At 42.5% G+C, this 27,934-nt stretch overlaps 1 long non-coding RNA gene across 2 annotated transcripts; it reads right to left on the minus strand.

Moving 5' to 3' along the window:
- Positions 1-796: 796 nt before the first annotated feature.
- On the minus strand, positions 797-26,231 carry LOC133028665 (uncharacterized). Of its 2 annotated transcripts, none has more exons than XR_009683304.1 (3): positions 26,170-26,231; positions 2,626-2,726; positions 797-1,623 (listed from the first exon to the last, which is right to left on the minus strand). It is a non-coding gene; the product is annotated as an uncharacterized LOC133028665 (long non-coding RNA). The 2 variants fall into 2 exon arrangements; XR_009683305.1 differs by having other exon boundaries at positions 2,521-2,726.
- Between the last annotated feature and the right edge of the window lie 1,703 nt (positions 26,232-27,934).

Genomic DNA, 27,934 nt, shown 5'->3' on the forward strand with positions numbered 1-27,934 from the left:
CAAAGTAAAAGCACACAGCGAACATGTCCACCAAGCTGTGAGCAAATGTAATTGGAGAATAAACCAAGAATATTAATAAAATACAAAATGTTATAAGATATGTGTCACTATATTGTGCATATAATCTAAGAAGCAACTAAACTAATCTCACTTTTTGTTGCTTTTAATTTATTAGTTTTTTGTAATTGATTGATTTGCTCAAAATTGAATTACATGTACTGTATTTATTCATAAGGCTGTTGCTTTTGCTATTGGCAAATTTGAACGTTTCTTATTTGGCTTTTCTTTAGAATCTCAGAATGTTTTGTTTATTTTCTTTATATATCATAAATGAGGGCTCAACCTCAATATATTTCCCGAGTTTAAATTAAAGTTTAATGAATGAATGAATAAATAAGACAAAACATGTCTCACTTGGATAGATCAAATTAATTTTTTAGTATAACATAAAAACAAAAATCTTCAACATCTCAAGAATCTAAAATTAGTCAAAAAATAAGCAAGTTTGTGTTCCAGATGATTCAGCAGGAACTGCTGTTGGGTCATTTGAAGCACCGCAAACTTCATCATTTGAGTCTTGGGGCCTCTCTGGCTTCCTCTTTTTCCTTCCTTCCTTCACACGTAGGAACAATTGCTCACGCTTTAGAGCAGCTATGAAACAAGTATAGGTTGTGTATCACTGAACACAATGTCAGCCTTGTATACTAAATAGATAAAGATAAAAGATCGCGCTGAAGAAAAACACGGTCAATTATTATTTATTTTATTGCAAATAGAGACAATTCAATTTCACAGATCTTTCTATATCAGCAAAATCAGCTGAAATTCGCACAATGAATGTCTGAAATCTGAACAAAATTCATTTAAAATACAGTGAATCTTAATGGCACATGGTCAAGCACATACTTCTGCAAAAGGCCCAACAGTCCCATCAACTTTAATAATGTTTGTTTGTCAAAAAGGTTGAAAACAATTGAATATATAAATATATAATCTGCTGTTTCAAAACGACTGGAGCCGCGTTCACGTTTGCACCCACACAAGCTCTCGCACAAGGGTACGCCACAGATGGCAGTAGCATCACATGAACCCAACAAAACGAGATAAAACATTTCTCACAACATATTTTAACATGTTTGGATAGATCAAGTATTTTTGAGTATAATATTAAAAGAGAGAAATGTTTTTAAGAACATTACAAAATCTCAAGAAGCTAAAATGACCAAACAAATTTTCTTATATATATTTTTTCTTTGACTGGTTTAATCAGTCAACTTAAATTGCAGTGTAAAAATATAAAAAAAATTCTAACTGCCTGTTCAAATAGTCTCTATAAATGGTGCAGTTTCATAATCCATTCAGTCTGTCCAGGTTGGTTCTACTGAACTAGATACCGCTAGTTGGCTCAGTAAGTGTTCAGATTCTTGAACTGCAAGGCCAACTTGCACTTCATCGTTTATGGGTTCCACTTCATGTCTGTTGGCGCATACTGTCTTTTCGAGTATGAACATTCCCTTCAGGGGATTCTCTAAATTCCACCCTTTCCTTATGGTGAATTTATAAACACATCCAAAAAGATGAGGAAACAGTGATGTGAGATCAACGCTGGCTGCATCATCGGGACTGCAAACAGAGAAGTGGAATAATATTACCAAGAAAATCCTGAATGTACAGTAGACCAGTAACTTCTGAACCTTTGGTTTGTGGCCTTTTAAAAAGTATCACTGTCTATTAGCACTGCCTTATCATCAGTTGCATGATACCAACTGGTTACCTCTGCCAAGGAGCTTCTGATTTTGCCACTGGCCATTTGCTTGTTTGTTGGTTAGTTTGTGGGTTTGTCAGCAGGATCACACAAAATCTACAGATTTCCTTGAGACTTGGCGGAAGGATGGGACATGGGTGAATAGAGAACCCATTCAATGTTGGTGCAGATCTAGATAAAGGGGTGGGTCCGTTTAGTTTTCTCCCCTTTCTATAACATTGTGTTTTTTGCACAATTTCACAAACTTCCAAGGGAATATGACAAAAATCTGTCATATTGGGGGGACTGATGGGCGGAGATATTTTGGGATAATTATTTCTTGTAATAATTCATATAACAGTGGCAACGAACCGATATATCTGAAGACATATATTCAGATACAACTACGTGCAATGTTAAGGTTAAAGTTAGTTCAGCTAATACTTGTAATAATTGTAGTTTGGCTTTCTTGAAGAAATTGTACTTTCTTGATTATTGTTGTTATGTGTTTGTTGCCTCACAGTTAATTGCACTTATTGTAAGTCTCTTTGGATAAAAGTGTCAGCTAAATGTAATGTAATAATAATAATAATTTAACAAAACAGTGGTGAAAAAAATATTGAATAAATACAGTCAATAAAAAACATTTTTCCATCAAATTAATCTGATCAATAAATAAATACTTGTTTGGACGCTTGAAATCCTAAAATGTTTCCAAATACTTATTTGTTAAAATCACAATTTTAGGAACATATTCTACTCCTTTGTAAATTCACCTTTAAAGTGGATGTGAATTGAGTTGTGGAGCTCAGGGACGGGACGGAAAACTTGTTAAAAATCTCAATATCACTGTTTTGAGTTTATTCCTCCTTTTAACTCACTAGTGCTCCTGGAGGTTTCGCATGAAGCGGAGTAATCCCAGTATGTTTTCTGGGTATGGTTTCTTCTTGTCATCTGCCCTCAGCAACAAGTCTGTTGAAAACTACAGTGGCAAACAATTCATATTCAAAGTTATAAAAGGTGACAAAGTGACTTTGTAAGAACAAAGTGGTGGGGTTTCAAAAGATGAACTTTTAAGTTGCAAACACCTTAGTCTTCCACTGATTGTAGAAGCACCCTCAGCACATTCATCCAGCATCGAAATCAACTCCTGGTTAACAGTCTGTCGGCTTGCCACCTCCTTCTTGTTTCCAACCTCCTTCAAGTATTGTACTTTCCTGAGAAAAAAAGAAGATTGCACATTAAGGCTACATGCTTTAAACAATACTACAAAGCATAAACCTTTTCATTGCATGACATTGATTAAAAATGGTAGTATAGATATTCGTGGAGATTGACAGAGAAATTGGAGCAAATGAAGAATAAGTAAGAACAAAAGTCCACAGCAGCTTCTCTTCACTGACATTTTTTATTGGCCTTACTGGCTGCATGGCTCCACAGATGGCAATATTTGTGGGCTTGTCCACATTGTTGGTGAAGACTGAATTTATCTAAAAAACGATGTGATGAACAGCCATGTCGCTTTGTACATACATTAAATGGTGTATCCCGATAAATATCCTTGAACTCCTACAGTGCTGTCAAGTAAAATATTTAAAAAAAAAATTAAATTTCCTTATTATTAGAAAATATTGACATGCTAATATCTTAAACTAAGATGGCTGCCATGGTAAATATTTTACTTGCTTGGAATCACCATGTTAACATTAAGCTGGAAGAGCCACTGTATGTAAACCTTTGAGTCAACACTATGCTAGCTCTCAAACATAAAGCTGCAGCTTCTGAATAATCTGAGATAATTGACTATGACGAAAGAGATTTTACTTTTTGCTGGACCAGAAGAAGGGATGACTCAAGCACTCTTCCACTCTGGGTCTGTTCTGTGGTTCTTTATCGATCATCTTCTCGATGAGATCCTTTGCCACCACATCTTGAACGTGGTCCAACTTATACTTCCCCTTTTTAATGTTTGACATAAGCTTATAGCGTTCACCACCAAAAGGATGGCGTCCACCGGAGAGGATGAAATAAATCAGCATTCCTGCCACCTGAAAAGTCAGCAACGCAGTTTTATCAACAAAATATTTTGTTTTCACTGAATCATAAAGATAATACATGCAAAAAAAATACTAACCTGTATATCTGTGCTCGATTTGTATCGTATGTCACCATCTTCTTTTAAAGTCTCTGTGGCCATCCAGCCTTCTGTTCCTGCACTGCGTGTGTGATAAGTAGTTTGGTCTTTGGGCAAACGTCTGCTTATGCCAAAATCAGCTAATCTAGCCCTTCCGGTCACATCTGTGAGATAAATGGAATAGATTGATACAGATAAGATAAATCTGTTGTACCACATGAATTCAAATATTTATTTTTTTATGCTGCGTAGGCACATTGATGATGGTTTTAACACGTGATGGTTGGTCGCATAGACATAGAAGGTCCTGAAGAAGATGTCAACAGGGAAAGACAAGATCCAATTAGCTTTTTTTTAACGCCGGTGTCTCTAAATAAAAGCAGGCAATTTACACTGTTGAATTTATACATTATGTTCTACATCCTGATGCTCTACCCTGATGCCACCCATCATCTGACTGCTACGGACATTTTCCTTTTGTCTGACCTGATGTCAGACCCAAATAATCTCCTGTCTGTGTGTGAAAGGCAAAGTCTGTAGAGTGTCAGGACTAAGTTGTGGTGACATTGTCCAGAGTTCATGTTTGAAAACAGCTTCAGTGAATTACATTGTTCTATATATTTTTTTCTTGACTTACCGATCAGAACATTTTGTGGTTTGAGATCACGGTGGAGAATTTGTGGCTCTTGACAATGAAGTGCCTTTAAACCGTCAAGGACGTCATAGACAAGTTTCTCTGGACGCAGACTGCCATCATTTCTTTTGATATATTCTTCCAGGGTGTATTCACAAAGTTGAAGAAAAAGATATCCAAAGTTCTCATCTTCTGCAAAGTCAACATATTTCACAACACGGCTATCGTAGAGTTTTGGAAGTCGCAGAAGTACTTCCTCATTCTTCAGCACTTGAAAGTTGATTTTAGAAGTTCTCTTAATTGCAATTTCTTGGCCATCACTTTCTCTCAGTCCCAAGAAGACTGCAGTATCATTGCTCCCATTCGCTATGTGAAACTCAACATCACTGATAAAAGCAATGTTTCCAATTCTGGTGACTTTACTTTCATCAGTCTTTAAGCAGTTGACAAGCCTCTCTAATTTTCCCCTCCACCTCTTGCTATTTGGCAGCCAGTTGTGTGTTCCCGATGCTTCAGCTGGAACTGCTGGATCAGTTGAAGCAATGCAAACTTCATCAGTTGGGTCTTGGGTATTTTCTTGCTTCTTCTTTTTCTTCTTCTTTTTCCTTGCCCCTTCACACTCCCCGTTGAGTTTGCTCAAATGATCTTTCAGTCGTCTGAGCACTTCTTTCAGCTCGGCATTCATTGTCATATCTGCAGATGCCAGTATGTCCTCTGGCACTGACGTTATCCCAGCTGATGTAAAGATGCTAACGGCATTTTCAACAGACAGCAAGTTTCCAACTATGCCATATGTGTAGACTCGGGTGTCAGAGGAGTATTGATCGTTGACAAAAGGAGCAACTGTCCCGCACAACTTCTCAATAAAACTGGGATGCCAGCCATTTGTGACTTGTGTTTTCTGTGTTATCACACATAGTGTTGACTGAACAGCTTCTAACAGCTTAACATCAGGTGTCTCTTTGGAGCCAAGTCTAATAGTTGTGGGATGAAAACCAGTGCTTGCTGGTTGGTGACGTCATGGAGGGATAGGTCGCACGGTATCAGAGCTCCCGATAGTCAGGTGCAATACCCCTGAAAACTCGAATATTCAGAGCTAGAAATCATCTCTGCTGCAATGTCAAGGGGGAGAGGTTCTAAGGGTAGGAAAACTGCGATCAATCAGCCTGAAACTATGGCGCAAGACGAAGCTAAAAACGCGCTAGCTGACCTCGAGATGGAAGAAGATGGCTGCCATGAAACTACCTGCTCTGAACTAGCCGACAGCGAGGCTGGAGTGCGCTCGGGTCTGGCAAACATTAGCAAGGACATAAAGGACTTAAAAACAGAAATGACAGCCTTACTCCGCGCATTTTGTGAAGATTTGAGGAGGGATGTGAAACGAGACCTGGATGATTTCAAAAAAGGAATTAACCAAGAGTTCACTAAAATTGGCACTGAACAGCAGCTGCAGAGCGGGAGGCTAAACGAGGCAGAGACGCGGCTGGAGAAGCTAGAATCTTGGGCACTGGAGGCAAACAACGCTCTCATTACCTCTTTGAAAGAACGGAAAACCCTGCAAGACAAGTTAACTGATTTGGAGTCGAGGTCGAGGAGAAACAATCTCCGCATCTATGGGGTCCCTGAGGGAGAAGAGGGCGAATCGACAGCTAAGTTTTCGCAAGACATGCTCAGGCGTGAACTGCAACTGCCGGATGACTTAAATCTCCAAATACAAAGAGCGCACCGATCGCTGGCACCCAAGCCAGCAGCCGGCGCTCAGCCGAGACCCATCATCGTTAATTTCCTGGAATTCACCACCAAAGAGAGAGTCTTACGGGACGCGTGGAAAACCAAAATACAGCTGAGAAACAAACTTCTGTCATTCGATCACGATTATGCGACAGAGGTTGTTCAAAAGAGGAAAGAATACAACGCTTCTAAAAGAGTCCTGAAGGAAAAAGGCATCCGGTTTCAGACACCATTCACCAGGATGAGAGTCCACTGGAGCACGGGAGCCCGAACCTACAACGACGCGAGTGAAGTGAAGGAGGAATTGATGAAACGCGGACTCATTGAACCGACACCGGCTCGCGACACGGAGGAGACCAGGTTGGAGACACGGCTTTCCGCGGCGATGGAGTGGCAGCGCAGAGAGGGACCTCGGAGGAGCACCGCTTCAGCAACGACCATGGCAACGACACGCGCAAGGGATAAACTACAAGAATTCAGAAGATCTGGAGATTGAAGTAGGATCAAGACAACAAACATGATGACCTGTCCGGTAGGAATGTTCCGTTTTAAACTACGTCTACAAAAGGTTGAATATTGATCAGCACGTTTGCCCTATGTAAGAATAATTAAGACTATCGGGACCTGAGTGTTACCCTATTTTTTATTCTTTTTCTCTCATAGTTTTTTTTTTTTTTTTTTTCTTATCCGTTGGACTCACTTAGAATGACGAAAGCCTGTACCATAGGCCATTATGGCATAACTAAGTTAGGGCCCTCTCCGAATGAGAGGCTTTCCGTTCGGCCCCCCAACGGGACCGGAATTCTGGAGGACGAGAAGAACCTCCTTCTTTTGGAAGTGTTTTATTTGTTTAGTTCGTATTGTGCCACTGTTCAGGCACGGTTAGTGGGGCCACTGATGTTCTTATTTGTCCTTAAGTGATGCACGTTAGTGATGTGAGGATAGCGTCCTTAAATGTGAATGGTTTAAATAATCCAATTAAAAGAAAAAAAGTAATAACCAAAATGAAGAGGGAAAACATCCACTTGATATATTTACAAGAGACTCACCTCTCTCAGCAGGAGCATTCTAAGCTTGGGTCTTTTGGATATAAAAATGCCTTTTATAGTACGTTTAAGAATGGCCCCAAAAGAGGAGTTGCCATATTAATCTCTAATTGTGTGAATTTTGAATTCATTAAAGAAATAAGGGACAAAGAGGGGAGATATGTCATCGTAAAAGGAAAAATTGACAATAATATAGTTACTTTGGTTAATGTCTATGTGCCACCCGGTAGTGATAAAACTTTTCTGAAATCAGTGTTTGAAATTATAGTCTTGGAAAATGAAGGGACCCTGATTTGTGCAGGGGATTTTAATATGATCTTGAATCCTAAACTTGATACAACCAATGCTAAAAGAAATAAGACACAATTATCAAAACTTGTCAATATCACACTAGTTGAACTGGGGATGTTTGATGTGTGGAGGGAACTCCACCCTTTAGAGAAGGACTACACGCATTATTCTGCTCCTCATTCCGTTTACTCTCGAATAGATTACTTTTTTATGAATACAGCAGACAGACATAGAATACAAGATTGTAGTATTGGGATAGCTGATCTGTCTGACCATAGTATAGTCTATCTTAACATCAAATTGGAGGCAAGGAAGAAAAATTCACTCTGGAAACTAAATGCAGGTATGTTAAATAATCGGGACACAAAAGAGGGAATTAAAAAAGAAATTAAAAACTGCATAGAAGAAAATATAGACAGCCCTGTTGATGATACCATTCTTTGGGATACGGTTAAAGCGGTTATGAGAGGGAGATTGATATCAAGGGCAGCATACCAAAAGAAAATTAGAGAGGAAGAATATAAAAATTTGATTAAACAATTAAGAATACTGGAACAGAAACATAAAAACCATGAGGGGGGAGCCCTTCTGCATCAAATAAACATTACAAGACGGCAGATAGACGACAGTTTAAATAATGAGATTGAGAAAAAACTGAGATTTACTAAACAAACATATTATGAATCGGGCCCCAAAGCGTCTAAATACTTGGCTAGACGCCTTAAGGTGCAGCAAGCTGCTAATAGGATACACAAGATCAGAGACCCCTTAACAAAAGAAATTTTATTTAAACCGGAGGAAATAGAAAAGGTCTTCAAAGAATACTATGAAAACCTGTACTCTCAGCCCCCAGCAAAAGAAAAACACGAGATGAAAGAACTTCTCAATTCATTGGACTTACCGGCTATTGGAGAAGATCAAAATAGAAAATTAAATTCTGCTATTACTAAAAAGGAATTAGACAGTGCTATTAGCAGATTAAAATTGAACAAATCACCAGGCAGTGATGGCTATCCGGGCGAGTGGTATAAAACATTTAAAGAGGAATTGTCTCCACTTCTTCTGAACTCCTGTAATGTAACTTTGACAGAGGGTAAAGTGCCCCCCTCTTGGAAAGAGGCGGTGATCTCAGTGATACTAAAGGGAGGTAAAGAAAAGGAATTATGTGAATCTTATAGACCTATCTCGATTTTAAATGTAGATTATAAGATTTTCACGTCAATCATCTCTAAAAGGTTTGAAAATGTTATGTCTGATTTGATCGATGAGGATCAATCAGGATTCATTAAGGGGCGACAGACTCAGGACAATATTAGACGTACTCTACATATCATAGATCACATCCAGAAACAGGGACTGGAAGCAGTATTAGTGAGCCTTGATGCCGAGAAGGCCTTTGATTGTGTCAATTGGGAATTTTTATATCAGGTACTGGAGAAATTAGGTTTTCAGAAACAGTCAATACAATGTATTCAAAGCCTTTACAAAGAACCCACAGCAAGGATAAAAATCAACGGCCACTTAACCAACAGTTTCAATCTACAAAGAGGCACTCGCCAGGGATGTTGTCACGGGTATGGTGAGGACCCAAATGCAGCACAGGCAGACGAGATCTTAATTGGTAATGAACTTTATTTTTCACTGCAGTCTTAAACAGTTCTTAACAGTGGCAGGGTGAAAAGTCTTTGTTCCCAGTGATCTTCAGCGAGATCTGGCAAGGAGTGAGTCTGGTGTTGCTGAGTGGAGGCAAGGTCCACAGCAGGAGGATTACCTAGATGCAGACAGGTTCAGTGGTGAGCTGTGTAGCAGGCCGGAGCAGGTAGCAAGCAGGTAGCAAGCAGGTAGCAGGCAGATAGCAGGCAGATAGCAGGCAGATAGCAGGTAGCAGGCCGGAGCAGGTAGCAGGCAGGTAGCAGGCAGATAACAGGTAGCAGGCCGGAGCAGGTAGCAGGCAGGTAGCAGGCAGATAACAGGTAGCAGGCCGGAGAGAGAAATGCTGGAGGTCAGGCATTTACGCAAGACAATCTGGCACTGAAGCAGAGACAGGAGCAGGCTTATATGCAGCCAGGGCTGTCACAGGTGTGGAGAGTTGGCCTGATGAGGGGGCGTGGCTAACAGGTAGAGTGGAGCAGAGACAGAGGAGTGGAAAAATACCAGCAGACAGGAGATGCGCAGACTGTGACAGAACCCCCCCCTCAAGGGACGGCTCTCGACGTCCCAAGACGAATGGACCAAACCGGGTGGGAGGCGGGGGCCTGGCGGAGGGCTAATACTCGTCCGAGAGCCCAGCGTCCATCTCCAAGACCCTGGTCCCGGGGAGACTGTCGTCGCTGTCGTTTGGGGACTCTGACGGAGGATGTGGTCTGGGAGGTGGCCTGGTTCTGGACGTCTGGGTGGGGTTGCGTCGATGGAAATCCCTGATGATGGTGCGGTCCAAGATGTTCCTCCCAGGAACCCAGAACCTTTCTTCAGGGCCGTAACCCTCCCAGTCCACCAAGTACTGGAATCCCCTCCCACGCCGGCGAGACTGCAGGATACGACGGACAGTGTAGGCGGGACCTCCATCGATGAGGCGAGGAGGTGGTGGAGGTGGTGTGGCAGGAACCAGGGCGCTCTCTTGGACCGGTTTAACCTTGGAGACATGAAACGTGGGATGAACCCGCATGGATCTAGGGAGTTTGAGCCTCACTGCCACTGGGTTGACGATCTCCTGGATCTCGAACGGGCCGATGAAGCGAGGAGCCAGTTTCTTGGATTCCACCCGGAGGGGAAGATCACGGGTGGAAAGCCAAACTTTCTGACCCGGCTGGTAGTCTGGGGCCTTGGAGCGGTGGCGATTGGCGGCCGCGGTGTAGCGGTCAGCGGCCCGGAGTAGAGCCGCCCTGGCTCGGGTCCAAGTCCTGCGACAACGGCGGATGAAGTCCTGGACAGAGGGGCAGGATGTTTCTTTCTCAAGTGCCAGAAAAAGCGGTGGTTGGAACCCATAGGTGCACTCAAAGGGGGAGAGACCGGTGGCGGAGCTGGTCAAGGTGTTGTGGGCGTATTCTACCCATAGGAGCTGTTCGGACCAAGAAGTAGGGTCTTGAGACGTCATGCAACGTAGTGCCGTTTCCATCTCCTGATTCTTGCGTTCGGTCTGGCCGTTGGACTGGGGGTGGTACCCAGAGGACAGGCTGACGGTGGCCCCCAGGAGCGAGCAGAACTCCCTCCAGAATACTGAGGCGAACTGGGGACCCCGATCAGAGACCACGTCCACTGGGATGCCATGGAGACGGACGACGTGGAGGAGGAGTAGTTTAGCCGTCTCTTTGGCAGATGGGAGTTTGGGCAGGGGCACGAAATGTGCCATCTTGCTGAACCTATCTACCACCGTCAGGATAGTAGTGTTGCCGCTGGATGGTGGTAGACCGGTGACAAAGTCCAAAGAAATGTGCGACCAGGGACGATGAGGCACAGGCAGAGGATGTAGAAGACCGGCAGGGGCATGATGAGCCGGCTTGTGCTGGTTGCAGGTGGGACAGGCATTGACGAACCCCCGAATGTCCTCATCCAGTGACGTCCACCAGAACCGGCACCGCACCACGTCCTTGGTCCGTTGGATCCCTGGATGACAGGTAAGTTGAGTGCTGTGGGCCCATTGTAGAACCTCGGACCGGAGGTCAGGCGGGACGAACAGACAGTTGGGAGGGCAAGCACTAGGTCCGGGCTGGTCTTGGGCGGCGACCCTGACCTTCTCCTCTATCTCCCAGGTGAGTGTGGCCACCAGACGGGAAGAAGGCAGGATAGTGTCTGGGTCGGTCCTGTCCCCCTCCTTTTCCGAGAACTGACGGGACAGGGCATCGGGCTTGACGTTGCGGGACCCCGGTCGATAGGAGAGGGAAAAGTTGAAGCGGGTCAGGAAGAGTGCCCATCGAGCCTGGCGGGAGTTCAGTCTTTTGGCGGACTGGAGGTACTCAAGGTTTTTATGGTCAGTCCATACCAGAAACGGCAGTTTAGTCCCCTCGAGCCAGTGTCGCCACTCTTCTAAAGCCAACTTGACGGCGAGGAGCTCTCGGTTTCCAATGTCATAATTCCTCTCTGCCGGGGTCAAACGTCGGGAATAGAATGCGCAGGGGTGCAACCTCTGGTCGGAGGCTGCTCTCTGGGACAAGACAGCCCCCACTCCCGAGTCGGAAGCGTCCACCTCGACCACGAACTGCCGTTCAGGGTCCGGTATTTGGAGGATGGGGGCCGAGGTGAATCGTGTCTTCAGGGCCAGAAAAGAGTCATTGGCGGCCGTGGACCAGAGAAACGGAACCTTGGAGGAGGTAAGAGCTGTGAGGGGGGCCGCCACCGAACTGTAGCCCCTGATGAACTTCCGGTAGAAGTTGGCGAAGCCCAGGAAACGTTGCAGCTGCTTGCGGGAATCAGGGGCGGGCCAAGTGGTGACGGCAGAAACCTTGGCTGAGTCCATCTCCACGGTCCCTCTCCCTACGACGTACCCCAGGAAGGAGACAGACGAGACGTGAAACTCACACTTCTCGGCCTTGATGAACAGGGAGTTTTCCAGCAGACGTTGGAGGACCTTCTGGACGTGATGTACATGTTCCTCTCTGGAGCGGGAGAAGATCAGAATGTCATCAAGGTACACGAAGACGACCTTGTTGAGCATGTCCCTGAGCACGTCGTTGACCAGAGCCTGGAAGACAGCAGGAGCGTTGGTGAGGCCGAAGGGCATCACCAGGTACTCGTAGTGACCAGTGGGGGTATTGAACGCCGTCTTCCACTCGTCCCCCTCGCGGATCCGGACCAGGTGGTAGGCGTTGCGCAGGTCAAGCTTGGTGAATATGGTGGCCCCCTCTAGGAGCTCGAAAGCTGAGGAGATGAGAGGCAGGGGGTACCGGTTCTTGATGGTAATGTCATTCAATCCACGATAATCAATGCAGGGGCGGAGTGTCTTGTCTTTCTTCTCCACGAAGAAGAAACCAGGAACGGACAGGGAATACAGGCGTCCTCTGGGGGGCGTGGCACCGGGCTGGAGGTTGATGGCGCAGTCATAGGGCCGATGTGGGGGCAGGGAGGTTGCCTTGGCCTTACTGAAGACCTCCCTGAAGTCCAGATACTCAGCCGGGACCCCCAGCACATCGGTAGAAGAACTGGTCGTGGCAGAAGGTCGTGGTGTGGCGGCTTGCTTGAGGCAGACCTGGTGACACGATGAACTCCACCCCAGGATCGCCCCTGTGGTCCAATCAAGGTGTGGATTGTGACGTCGGAGCCATGGGAACCCCAGAAGGAGAGGATGACGAGGAGAGTGCAGGATGTGAAACTGGAGTGTTTCATGGTGGTTCCCGGAAATTAACATCCGTATAGGCACTGTCAGGTGGGTCACAGTTCCCAGAAGTCGGCCATCCAGAGCGTTGGTGGAAACTGGAGCTGGCAGGGGAATCTGACCGACACCCAGCTGCAGAGCTAGGTTAGAGTCCATAATGTTGGCATCAGAGCCAGAGTCAATGAGGGTGGCGAGGGTCTGGGATCCCTCAGGCAGTAGCAGGCGGACCTGGCACAGGGATCGTGGGCTGGAGGAGGAGCTAGATGTATGACTCACCAGGAACTCCTTCCTTCCTGATGAGCCCGACCTTTTAGCGGGCACCTGGAAATAAAGTGTCCCGCTTGGCCACAATACAGGCAGAGGCTCCCCTCGCGGCGTCTCCTCCTCTCTTCTGGAGTTAGACTGGCCCGACTCACCTGCATGGGTTCAGGCTCCCCTGAATACCGGCAGCCAGAAAGCATCGATACGTCGGAAGCCGCTGGTGAAGGGGCGGGCTGGCGTCGTCCTGCGAGCCCCTGATGTTTCTCCCGCTGTCTCGCTTGAATGCGACGGTCGATGCGGGACGCCAGCTCGATGATGCCGTCGACAGTGGTGGGAAGGTCGTACGAAATCAGTTTGTCTTTAATGTAGTCAGCGAGCCCCATGAGGAATGCGTCGCACTGGGCAGCCTGGTTCCACTCACTGGAGCTAGCCTGGGTGCGGAAGTGGATGGAGTAATCGGCCACTGAACGAGACCCTTGCTTCAGACCTAGAAGCCCTCCAGAAGCGTCCGGACCTCGGGAAGCTTCTCCGAACACTTTGCGGAGCTCAGCGGCGAAGGCTTGGAAAGTGGAGCACGCTGGAGTGCGACGCTCCCACTCGGCTGTTCCCCACAGCCGAGCGCGCCCAGTCAGATGATTCACGGTGAACGCCACCCTGGCGTCTTCCGAAGCGAAGGTGTGGGGCTGGAGGGCAAACAGGATGGAACAGTTCGTGAGGAACGGGCGGCAGCCCTCCGCGTCCCCGGCGTAGCGTTCAGGAACCCCCACACGAGGCTCCGAGGCGGAAGCAGAGGCAGCCGGGACTGGTAGAGGCTGGACTGGTTCTGGAGGCAGAGGGACAACTTGAGCAAAAGCTGCGGCGAGTTGTTGGACCTGCGAGGCTAGCAAGGTAACCGCCTGCTCCTGCTTAGTCACCGCCAGTTGAACATCTGCTGAGTTCGAAAGCAGCAGCGCCTCGTGGTGCTGGAGCATCGCCTCTACCTTCTCCAGGCGATCCATCGGCGTGTGCGCTGGGTCCATGTCTGGCCAGATTGTACTGTCACGGGTATGGTGAGGACCCAAATGCAGCACAGGCAGACGAGATCTTAATTGGTAATGAACTTTATTTTTCACTGCAGTCTTAAACAGTTCTTAACAGTGGCAGGGTGAAAAGTCTTTGTTCCCAGTGATCTTCAGCGAGATCTGGCAAGGAGTGAGTCTGGTGTTGCTGAGTGGAGGCAAGGTCCACAGCAGGAGGATTACCTAGATGCAGACAGGTTCAGTGGTGAGCTGTGTAGCAGGCCGGAGCAGGTAGCAAGCAGGTAGCAAGCAGGTAGCAGGCAGATAGCAGGCAGATAGCAGGCAGATAGCAGGTAGCAGGCCGGAGCAGGTAGCAGGCAGATAACAGGTAGCAGGCCGGAGCAGGTAGCAGGCAGATAGCAGGCAGATAGCAGGTAGCAGGCCGGAGCAGGTAGCAGGCAGGTAGCAGGCAGATAACAGGTAGCAGGCCGGAGCAGGTAGCAGGCAGGTAGCAGGCAGATAACAGGTAGCAGGCCGGAGAGAGAAATGCTGGAGGTCAGGCATTTACGCAAGACAATCTGGCACTGAAGCAGAGACAGGAGCAGGCTTATATGCAGCCAGGGCTGTCACAGGTGTGGAGAGTTGGCCTGATGAGGGGGCGTGGCTAACAGGTAGAGTGGAGCAGAGACAGAGGAGTGGAAAAATACCAGCAGACAGGAGATGAGCAGACTGTGACAGATGTTGCCTTAGCCCCACTCTATTTGCCATATTTATAGAACCTTTAGCACAGCTGATCAGACAGGATAGCAGTCTGAAGGGAATCCAAATAGGAAAACAGGAACACATCATAGGACTTTTCGCCGATGATGTTATTGTGACCCTGCTGCACCAAGATAAAACCTTTTCTAACCTGATGGCAATATTAGATGACTTCGGTAAATACTCAGGCTATAAATTAAACATGGCAAAAACACAAATCCTCACTTTCAATTACTCTCCTAATAAAGAAACCAGAGAAAAATACAAAATTAAATGGAAGGCTAAAGTATTAAAATATCTTGGAGTGACATTAACAAAAACTCTTGGCAACACGTTTGAAATCAACTATAAACAGGTCAACGAAAATATTGGAACAGATCTCAGGAGGTGGTCAGCCTTTAACCTAGATATGGGGACACGTATAGATATAGTGAAAATGAACATACTACCAAGACTACTATATCTGTTTCAATCTATTCCACAGATGATCCCAGAAGCACAATTCAGGCTGTGGGACAAATTGATTTCTAGGTTTATCTGGGCCGGCAAGAGACCAAGGGTCAGGTATAAAACACTTCAAATAAATAAAGAGGAGGGTGGTGTGTCTCTGCCTAACTTGAGACAATATTTCTATGCAGCACAAATTAGATTTGTAGTATGCGGAAGCTGCCCGCAATATGAAGCCAGATGGAAAGACATTGAAGTTAACATAGAGACCTCTCCAATCCAAGCAGTGTTAGGGGACACAGCGAATAAAATGCGCCAAGAAAGCAACAATGATATTATCAAACAGACCCTGGGTATTTGGAATAAGATGGTGAAAGACTACAAAATGGAGGGAGACGCAAGGATTTTGACTTGGCCCGCCCTGGATCACAAATTTAAACCAGGAACGAATGATATTGGCTTCAGACAGTGGTGGGACAAGGGTATAACAGCTATATGTACACTCACACAGGGTGGGCACTTCAAGAGTTTTGAACAATTACAAAAGGAATTTGATCTAGATAATAAAGATTTTTTCGGATATTTGCAAATTAGGGATTACTTTGATAAAAAAATTAAACCAGAACTATCTGTAGAGGGTAATGCAGTGGTTGAAATCCTAGTTGAAGCTTATAAAAAAAAGAGTAATAAAACTATTTCCAAAATATATCAGGGCCTACAGAAACAAAATGGAGAAAATACAGGATATGTTAAGCAAAATGGGAGAAGGAATTAAACATAGAAATATCACAGGAGGATTGGTGTTCTATGTGGAAAGCACAGCATTCATCCACAAGCTCAAGGAAGTGGAGAGAATTTGGTTGGAGGAACTCAATTCGTTATTTTATAACACCACATATTAAAAGTAAGCAAATTCAGTTAAAGGAACCGTGCTGGAGGTTGTGCGGAAACACGAATGCCCATGACTCTCATATTTTTTGGCTATGCCCAAAAATTCAGATATTTTGGGGGAAAATATGTCTGTCTTTAAGTAAGATTCTGGGATATGAAGTCACAAACAATGTAAAGGTGCTTTACTTCTGTATTTTAAAGGATGTCATCTCAGGAAAAGATTTGTATCTGTGTAAAATATTGCTCATGGCCTGCAAGAAAACAATCACTAAGAACTGGTATCGAGCGGACACTCCAAACCTCAAACAATGGATGGACATAGTAAATCAGATTAAGACAATGGAAAAAATTACTTTCTCCCTCAGATCCAGAGGAGCGATTTTCCCAAGTAAATGGGAGAAATGGACCACCTTTATTGAAGAATTAGATGACGCTTCAATATCAGGATAAGCTTTGGACAATCAAAGAAAATATGTATAAAACTGTTATACCGGTGCGCCCCCTCGTTATTGGTTATGTTATTGTACTTGTATTGTGTGTATGTCCTTTAAAAATGTGAAAAGACTAAAATAAAAAGTTAAAAAAAAAAAAAAAAAAAAAAGTTAAAAAAAAAAGAAAACCAGTGCTTGCTCAATCGGTATATGTTCGTTTGTGCAAAAGACTGCATGTAAACTCTTAATCGTACAATGTACATATTCGCGATGAATTTTTGGAAGGCGACTCACTGCCCCTGTAATGAAGGAGTTTGAATTTCCAGTTTCTTTCAGCCATTTAACGCTTCCTCTGCGGTATTTGTCTTCATCTTTCCCAATAACAGTAAAGAGCATTTCAATCATGGTCAGATGAGTCTGAGGATCAACCAATAGCATACGACTGTCAAAAGTTCTAAACACTTCTTCTGGTTTTTGTCCGTGTAGCACAGCAATGTTGAGTTCCACAAAATCCCTTAATTTGGAGCAAAGTTCATCTCCACTGGAAGCCAACCTAAAAATTGTCTGAGCTATTTTACGATTAAAAGAATGATCTTCAGGTTTAGTCGCAGGTATCAAGTATACCGGTGCACCAGCAGAGAGGAGCTCTTTCATGACATCATCCCTGTCAAAAATGCCGGCTATTCGCAAAGGTGTGAATGGCTGTGGTAACCGTCTGTTTGGATTGGCGCCTGCATCAAGTAACATCCTTGCAAAAATTGCCGGCGCATTGTGCCATCCAACATAATGCAAAGGTGTCAACAACTTTTTGGAACAAGCATTTGGATCGCTCTTCTCCTTTAGAAGGTAAATGACAATATCCCTTTTTTGATATACAACAGCAGCAATCAGTGGGGTTATAAAATCACCCAACTCATTGCAGGGGAACAGTTCATTAATGTCATTGTCCCTCAGTAATTTTTTGAGACTCTTGAGGTCGTCTTGAATTACACACTGTATTACAGGATGTGTTGAGGTTGGAGGGAATGGCAGTGTAATCTCTAGTAGATAATCCATTTCTCTGCTTCAGATTACCTGTGGGCAGACAAATATCATCATTATTAATACATGTGATGCCTTTGTAAACTTATGAGTTGAGCAGCCAAAGGGCTACTCGTGATATTTTAGCACAGTAGCTATATGAGTATTTTAAATTGAATCTACAACAAAGTAATATGAACGCTACTTAACAAATTTTCATCTGCATCATTTTAGTGCTTTTGGACACTTAAATTAAGTTTCCATCTCCCACCACTGTACTAAGATGGATTACCTCCCCAAGGAGGTTATGATTTGGTTGCTGGGTTAGTTGGTCAGTAGGATTATGCACAAACTACTAAGCGGTTTTCCATGACATTTGGTGGAGAAAAACTATTAAAGTTAGGCACAGATTTCTTTAGCATATCAAGACAGAAGTTTTTTGACCTTTTAACCAGTTTCCCAGGATCTTGATGAAAAACTAAATCCGGTCTAGTTCAGGGACTGATATCAAGGACCGTGTGCAACTCGGTGCAGTTTGACTATATTTAAGGAGACAGTTTGGCCTTGGCTTAGGTTCACGTTCTATTGAGATACATTTAGTTCAAAACTGAGAACAATTACAGCAGAAAGTGGCTACATGGATATATGGATGCAAGTCGTTCCCCCAGTTTGACAAACCACTCGATGCATGTAAGCATATATAGTATGATTATGATACTACATAAATCAATAGGTTTTGTTCTTCATCTTTATATACAGTCTATGTTTTCACCTGAAACCTAGGGGTGTGTGATACAAATTGTCTACGAAAATGTCATAATTGTTGTTTGAACGATGTGCAAGCTCACGTTATCGAGATAATGATGATCCATGCACCAAGCAGGCTCTAGATCAGAGATTCACAAAGTGTGGTGGTGCGCGAGCTGCCTCTAGGGGGAGCGTAAAAACAACAGACTTTATAAACTTATTAAAAGTACGTGGAGCTGGAGGAGGTGGTGGGGAAACAGATTATTAAATTGAGGGAACAGATTATTAAACTGAGGGAACGGACTTTTTTTCATTCCTTCACCTGATACCAGTGAGCTCCGTACATGTGTTCTAACGGGGCTGTGATTGTTATCGACAGACCAGAAGATACACGTCATCAAACCGAGTCCTGGTGTTTTGTTTATAATCCGACTTGTATTGAAGGAAATGCAGTTGATCTACCAGCAGAGGAATGGAGGGGAAGTTTACTCACAGTGACGAAGTGAAGTGTTTTCTGCCTCATTCCTGCCTCTCCCAGTTCTAGAAACAAAATGGAGAAAATGCTGATAAGCTAATTTGAGTGTAGATCCAGTCATGAATAAAACAAGCAGCTAGCTTTACTGCCCTCAGTTCTGTATTTCAGGTTACACACAGGTTGCAGGGTGTAGAAGTTAGTGACATAAAGTGGTGAAGTGTCATGTTGCAGCTGAATACCCCCCGATGTAAATATACAGTATTTCAATATAAAGGGCCCATTCTAGAGTAAATGAAACAACAATTTGTATAATTTAGAAGAAACACACTCGTGAAGACATCATTAGCATTATTTTATTTATTTTTTATTACAAAGTTAGCAATCCAACAACTGGTGCTATTTTTTACAAATTTGTAAGTAGGTGAAATTTTCCTGACATCCCTTAAACACACCTCATGTCTACTCTGCCACTTTAAGAATCTCTGAGCTAAAAATGTATCTAACTGAGGATTTTCTATTCATATACATTTGTCTAAGAAAGCATTAAACTATAACCAGTCCTGAATAATTCATCCAAAAACCACTTATTTTTCTTACTGTATACGATATCATCTCTAGCACCCAGTAACATATTTCACTAAACTTCTCTATATCAACTGTGATCTCAGCTATGATAATTAAAGATTTGTGCTTTCATTACATTCCCTGTGTGAAAAAAGCAAAGGGGTGTGATACTTCATCACGGCCAGCGGGAGGCACTGTAGGTCCATGAAACTCAGAAGGCAACATCCTGTACATTACCACTGGAACATGAGGTAGGTGGCAACCAAACCTGTTCCATCCTCAAATGTCCCAAATAAGAATAAATCAATATTCATAACATATTTCTCTGAGGTTCTGGTTCTTTCTTTAGGGGTATAAAACCATTAACAAAGGGGATTGTACAAATCTATCCATCCAAATGGATACATTTTCTACCCTCAGGAATGTCATCTGGATTTTCAGGGGGAGCTGCTTTTTACATTCACCAACCCCTCTTCTCCTTTTAAAACCTCAGGGGCCTCATTTATAAAAGAGTGCGTAGGATTCATACTAAAAGTGTACGTACGTACAAAATCCGGAAATGGCGTACGCAAAAGATAATTCCGATTTATAAAACCGTGCGCACGTACAACTGAACGCAATGTTCGCTTTAAAAATCACAGTCCACTTGGAAACATTCGTACGTGGATCTGCCTCCAAATCCGCCCTCCACACGCCCACTTTCAACCATAAATGGTCAACGCAAAGCACAGCGTGAATATTAAATGATGCTGCTGACCAATGGGTTTCCACCGTGAGTCCTGACGGAGTCACGGCATCAAGCGATGTGAAGAGGAAGTGAAACTTTCTGACACTGACAGCGGGGTGTTTGTTAGTGAGGTGGAGGTGAAGAGCGACTTTATGGGACAGCAGCGATGTCACTAATAAAGAAAATACACTGATACTCTGCTGCTGCTGCTGTGGATAACACACTGTGTGAGATCAGAGATCGCTGAAGCATCGCTTCCTCCTCGTCCTCCCAGTCACATGCACACATCGAGCAGTTCCCCGCACCGGTGTCACGGCAGTATTTATTTATTTAGAGCATCGGACCGATTCCCTCACATCAGTGGATCCTCACCTCTTCTGGGATATTATTTGGAAAGTTTTCTCATTTCTTATAAGTGATCTCCAGTGCGCTCTGTGCTCTGTGCGCTCTGTGCGCCCTCTGGCTCAGTCCCGTTCACTGCAGCGATCTGATGATACACGCACAGTGTTAGAAGATATTATTAAAACCTATTAATGACTCGGCACCGCAACTCTGCTGTTAAATCGAATCTGAACCTTATTTGCTTAAAGTTGTTTTATATTTTTTTAATTAAAAGGCTCATGTGGAGCAGATACGTCGCGCGAGAAAAACTGTTGGTTTTAATGTAAATGATGAATTGGATCAATAATCTGCTGCAGTTCACCACCTCACGTCTGTGTCGCCGTTTTCCCGTCTCCCCAAAACGCTCGTACGGGAGGGTCTAAGTTTGCGTAGAAATACGCACATTTTCCCGTCAAGTTTGTTTTTATAAATCCCAACGTTGGCGTGAGAAGTGGCGTACGCACGTTTCAGGCCCGTTTTGTGCGTACGCAACGGTAATAAATGAGGCCCCTGATCTCTGAAAGTCTGAATGAATATAAAATACAGTGCAGTCCGAATGGCACATGATCAAGCACATACTTCTTCAAAAGGCCCAACAGTCACATTCAATTTTCTGCCCTGAATATGTCAGGTTTGTTTGTAAAAAGGTCTAAAACAATAGGATCGATAAATACAAACAGCTCTTACCCTAAAACGACATTTAAATTCGACTTGAAACGACATAATTTACAATTTTATGATGTCCTCTGTTATCCTCTTCAGGAGCCGAGTTCCCTTTTGCACTCACACAAGCTCTCGCACAAGGGTACACGCAGAGTGGGTAGTAGCATCACATGAACACATCAAAACAAGATAAAACATTTCTCGCAATCATATTTTTACATGTTTGATAGATCAAGTATTTTTGAGTATGATATTAAAAAAGAAAAACAACATTTTAGGAACAATACAACATATCAAGAAGCTGAAATGACTAAAAACAAAAATTTGTAATGTATTTTTTTCAAGGTTTTTTCAAAAAATAAGATTTAGTACTTTATGACAATGCATTGTTTTTTTTCTGATCACTTTACTTCGCTATAATCCTCAACTTTGTAAAATAAGAATCTGCTGTGGCCAGAAAAAAATGAATTGTTCCTTTTAAGTCTCAAGGTCAAGTGTAAAAACTTAAATCAAAATCATACACAAAATACTCAATATATTGTCCTGTATTGTACGTTATAAAATACTGAATCGTTATAATATATTGAAAGAGGAATATTTTGATGCCCAGCCTTGGACTTCTAAATCTGAGGAAAACAGCACCATGTTAATTTTGGAATTTAATACAAAGCTCGGGACCTAGGTTCCCAGCACAGGATTGTTGTATTAACTGTTAGTTATGTTATTAGGAGGCAGTGATTTACGTTTATTTAAACTGCCTGTTCAATTAGTCTCTATGAAAGGTGCAGTTTTATCATCAATGCAGAGTCTACTCAGGTAAGCTCTACTGGACTAGATACGGCTGATGCTGCTTTTGGCATCTTCAGTTGGCTCAGTGAAAGTGTGTTCAGATTCTTGAACTGCAAGGCCGACGTGCTCTTCATTGTTTACAGGTTCCACTTCATGTCTGTTGGCGCCTACTGTCTTTTCTGGTTTGAACATTTCCTTCAGGGGATTCTCTAAATTCCAGCCTTTCCTTTATCATGCAATGAAACCCGAATAATCTCCTGTCTGTGTGTGACAGACAAAGTCTGTAGAGTGTCAGGACTCAGTTGTGGTGACATTCTCCAGAGTTCATGTTTGAAAACAGCTTCAGTGAATAACACTGTTCAAGATATTTTTTTCTTTACTTACCGATCAAAACATTTTGTGGTTTGAGATCTCGGTGGAGAATTTGTGGCTCTCGACAATGAAGTGCCCTTAGACTGTCAAGGACGTCATGAACAAGTTTCTATGGACGCAGACTGACATCATTGCTTCTTGATAAAATACAACAACAATTTTTTATAATTTAGAAGAAACACACTCGTTAAAACATCACTAGGATTATTTTATATCAAATTGCTGTCATCAGATCCCTTGCACCTAAATCTTACACACTGGATCTTTAATCGGTAGCTGTTGAGGCCTGTATGTAGTCTGACAGGTTGCCCTACCTTAATCGGTATGTGTCTGCCTCACCCACACTTTCATACAGAGCTTTGTCTATCACACACCATTGACACACCTTCGAACTCTCTCTACCACCTCAGCCAAAGTTGAAAGAAACCTTTGCCCTAAAACACATCTGTTTCTTTAGGTTGCTGCATATAAGCTGATTAAAAGTGTTAAATACTTCCCTGCAAGTGCTGATCAATGCGCGATAGAACACACCTCACAATCATATATTTACACATTTATTTTTATACACAACTGATTAAACTTCCAGTATATTTTGAGAATAACATTCAATATTTTTAAAACTTAATAATAAAAAATGAAACTGCATGTTCTAAAGCCTGCATATTCCCCAATGTAAATTGCAATATCATTCACTTAATAAGGAGATGTACTCTTTGTATTCTGATTTTGTTAGGTTCATCTTAAAAGAATTTGGCAAACACCCTTTTTTGAATGTCATGCTCTTGCAAGCTGTGGTAACATTTCATTTTGTTTTCTTTGAAGTAAGTGCAAAGATCTGTTGGGATTTCTGGCTGACAGACAGGTAGTGGCATTGCTGTCCTTGTTTTATTTACATTTCGTTGCTTGTGAGTCAACATTTTCAAAGAACAGAAAGACGGACAAAAAAAGTCTCCCAACTCAAGTAGATATATTTACATAGATTTAGTTTTCTTCAATTTTCGGACACACATTTGTCCTCGGATGAATGTATTTTTATTTGTTTGAGTCCACTGACTTCAGCAATGTGGAGTATTTTCTTAGCGATAGCCCAAAACAAAGGTTATATAGTTAGCAGTCCAACAACTGGTGCTATTTTTACAAACTTGTAAGTAGGTGGAATTTCCCTGACATCACCCAAACACATCTCATGTCTACTTTGCCACTTTAAATACCTCTGAGCTAAATTTCTATCTAATTTTCTATTCATATACATTTGTCTAAGAAGGCATTGAACTATATCCAGTCCTGAATAATTCACCCCCAAAACACCACTTATTTTTCTTACTGTTTGCAATATCATCTCTAGCACCCAGTTACATTTCCACTTAACTACACTCTAACAACTGTGATCTAAGCTATGATAATTAAAGGTCTGTGCTTTCATAACATTCCCTGTATGAAAAAAGCAAAGGGGTGTGATACTTAATTACAGCCAGCGGGAGGCACTGTGGGTCCATGAAACCCAGAAGGCAACATCCTGTACATTACCACCCGGAACATGAGGTAGGTGGCAACCAAACCTGTTCCATCCTCAAATGTCCCAAATGGGAATAAAACAATATTTATAACATGATATTTCTCTGATGTTCTGGTTCTTTCTTTATGGGTATAAAACCATTAACAAAGTGGATTGTACAAATCTATACATCCAAATGGATTTTCTACCCTGAGGAATGTCAACAACATTTTCAGGGGGAGCTGCTTTTTACATTCACCAATCCCTCTTCGCGTTTTAGAAACTCAGATCTCTGAAAGTCTGAATGAATATAAAATTGAGTGCAGTCCGAATGGCACATGGTCAAGCACATACTCCTGCAAAGGGCCCAACAGTCCCATTCAATTCTACACTTAATATGTCATGTTTGTTTGTAAAAGTTTCTAAAAACAATAGGATCGATAAATACAAACAGCTGTTACCCTAAACCAACATTCAAATTCATGTCCTCTGTTATCTTCTTCAGGAGCCGAGTTCACATTTGCACTCACACAAGCTCTCTCACAAGGGTCCACGCAGGGTGGGCAGTAGCATCGCATGAACACATCACAACAAGATAAAACATTTCTCACAATCATATTTTTACATGTTTGATATATCAAGTTTAACATTTCAAGAAGCTAAAAGGACTCAGAACAAAATTTGTAATGTATATTTTTCAAGGTTTTTTCAAGAAATATAGATTAAGTACTCTATGACAAATTATTGTTGATTGTTCTGATCACATTACTTCGCTATAATCCTCAACCTTGTACAAAAGTGAAAAGAAAGAACCCTTGAAATCAATTTACTTCATTTAACTCAACCTATTGATTAAAACTTTATGTATATAATTCAACGTATAAGAATGCAATTCAAGGAGTCTGCATTCTTTATTAAAATATTATCAATACTCTCAAACTACAGTTATGTGTATAATAATATCAAATCAATATATTGTCCTCTATTATACATTATAAAATACTGAATTGTCATAATATAGTGAAAGAGGAATATTTTGATGCCAGCCTCGGGACCTAGGTACCCAGCACAGGATTGTTGTATTAACTGTTCGTACAAATCTATTAACAAATATAGGAGGCAGTGATTAACGTTTATTTAAACTGCCTGTTCAAATAGTCTCTATGAATGGTTTCATCATCAATGCAGAGTCTACTCAGGTTAGTTCTACTGGACTAGATACGGCTGATGCTGCTTTTGGCATCTGCAGTTGGCTCAGTGAAAGTGTGTCCAGATTCTTGAACTGCAAGGCCGACGTGCTCTTCATCGGTTACAGGTTCCACTTCATGTCTGTTGGCGCCTACTGTCTTTTCTGGTTTGAACATTCCTTTCAGGGGATTCTTGGAATTCCACCCTTTCCTTTTGGCAAATTTAAAAATGCATGGAAAGAGATGAGGAAACCGTGATATCAGATCAACGCTGGCTGCATCATCGGGACTGCAAACAGAGAAGTGGAATAATATTACCAAGAAAATCCTGAATGTACAGAAGATCAGTAACTTCTGAACCTTTGGCTTGCAGCCTCTCAACAATTTCACGAAATTTCCCGGGAATATGACCAAATCTGGCATATTGAGGGGACTGATGGGACTGCACAAAAAATTGTCCAGTAACAAAAAAAAATAAGATTCACGAAGAACCTTGGGGATAATTATTTCTCATAATAATTCATATAACAGTGGCAACGAACCGATATATGTGCAGACATATAGTCAACAACTACGTGCAATGTTAAAGTTCAAGTTAGTTCAATTTTGAATGAATGCAGTCAATAAAAACATTTTTCCATTATTTTAAATGTATCACTGAATAAATACCTGTTTGGACGCTTGAAATCCTAAAACGTTTCCAAATTTTAATTTGTCAAAATCTCAATCTTATGAACATATTTTACTCCTTTGTAAATCCACCTTAAAAGTGGAGGTGAATGGAGTTGTGGTGCTCAGGGAGGGGATGGAAAACTTGTTAAAAATCTCAATATCACTGTTTTGAGTTTATTCATTCTTTTAACTTACTAGTGCTCATGGAGGTTTCGCATGAAGCGTAGTAATCCCAGTATGTTTGCAGGGTATGGTTTCTTCTTGTCATCCACCTTCTGCACCAAGCCGGGGGGAAACTACAGTGGCAAACAATTCATATTCACAGTTATAAAAGGTGACAAAGTGACTTTGTTAGGACAAAGTGGTGGGGTTTCCAAACATGAATTTTTAAGTTGCAATCACCTTAGTTTTCCACTGATTGTAGAGAACACCCTCAGCACATTCATCCAGCATCGAAATCATCTCCTGGTTAACATTCTGTCGGCTTTTCACCTCCTCCTTGTTTCCAACCTTCCTCAAGTACTCTACTTTCCTGAGAAAAAAAAGAAGATTGCACATTAAGGCTACATGCTTTACAAAGTACAAAAAAACATAAACCTTTTCATTGCATGACATTGATTAAAAATGGCAGTATAGATATTCATGGAGATTGACGGAAAAAGTGGAACAAATGAAGAAAAAGTAACAACAAAAGTCCACAGCAGCTTCTCCAGGTGAAACACTTCACTGACATTTTTTAATGGTCTTACTGGCTGCATGGCTCCACAGATGGCAATATTTGTGGGCTCGTCCACCATGTTGGTGTAGACTGAATTGATCTAAAAAACTCTGTGATTATTAAATGGTGAATTCCAATAAATATCATCGAACTCCGACAGTGCTGTCAAGTAAAATATTAAATATTTCCAATACTCTGATTTAGCCTATGGCCAAACATGTCGGTCAAAGACATTCACATAATTTTCAGCAGATAATTTGTATTTAATTCCTTATAATTAGAAAATATTGACATGCTTATATCTTAAACTAAGAGGCGGTGCACTAGTGGTTCGACTCCACGGAGTAAAAACCAAAAAAACATACCTTGATGGACAACACTTGGATCTTTTCAAAAAAGTCCAAGAGGACTCTCCCTACCCCACTGTCTAGTGCCCCTGAGCAAGGCACCTTACTCCCCCAACATCTGGTCCCTGGGCGCCGTACATGGCTGCCCACTGCTCTGTGTGTCCTGCTGTGTTCACCAGATGGGTTAAAAGCAGAGGACAAATTACCCTCATTTGCATGAGTGTGTGTGGGATTAATAAATGTATCTTGTAAGATGGCGACCATGGTATAGATTTTACCTGCTTGGAATCACCATGTTTACATTAAGCTGGAAGAGCCAAAGTGTCTGAAAACAGCCACTGTATGTAAACCTTTGAGTCAACACTATGCTAGGTCTCAAACATAAAGCTGCAGCATCTGAATAATCTGAGATAACTGGCTATGACAAAAGAGATTTTACTTTGTGCTGGTCCAGAAGAAGGGATGACTCAAGCACTCTTCCACTCTGGGCCTGTTCTTTGGTTCTTTATCGATCATCTTCTCAATGAGATCCTTTGCCACCACATCTTGAACGTGGTCCAACTTATACTTCCCCTTTTTAATGTTTGACATAAGCTTATAGCGATCTCCTCCAAAAGGATGGTGTCCACCAGAGAGGATGAAATAAATCAGCATTCCTGCCACCTGAAAAGTCAGCAATGCAGTTTTGTCAACAAAATATTTAGTTTTCACTTAATCCTCAAGTGAATACATGCAACACAAATACTAACCTGTATATCTGTGCTTGATTTGTATCGTATGTCACCATCTTCTAAAGTCTCTGTGGCCTTCCAGCCTTCTGATCCTGCACTGCGTGTGTGACAAGTAGTTTGGTTTTTTGGCAAACGTCTGCTTATGCCAAAATCAGCTAATCTTGCCTTTCCGTTCACATCTGTGAGATAAATGGAGTAGATTGAAGCAGTGAAAATAAATCTGTTGAACCATATCAATTCAAATATTTAGTAAATGTTTGAAAACAGCTTCAGTGAATTACATTGTTCTATATATTCTTTTCTTTACTTACCGATCAAAACATTTTGTGGTTTGAGATCTCGGTGGAGAATTTGTGGCTCTTTACAATGAA

The sequence above is a fragment of the Limanda limanda genome, chromosome 22 (assembly GCF_963576545.1).
Source record: "Limanda limanda chromosome 22, fLimLim1.1, whole genome shotgun sequence".
NCBI classification, from domain to species: domain Eukaryota; kingdom Metazoa; phylum Chordata; class Actinopteri; order Pleuronectiformes; family Pleuronectidae; genus Limanda; species Limanda limanda.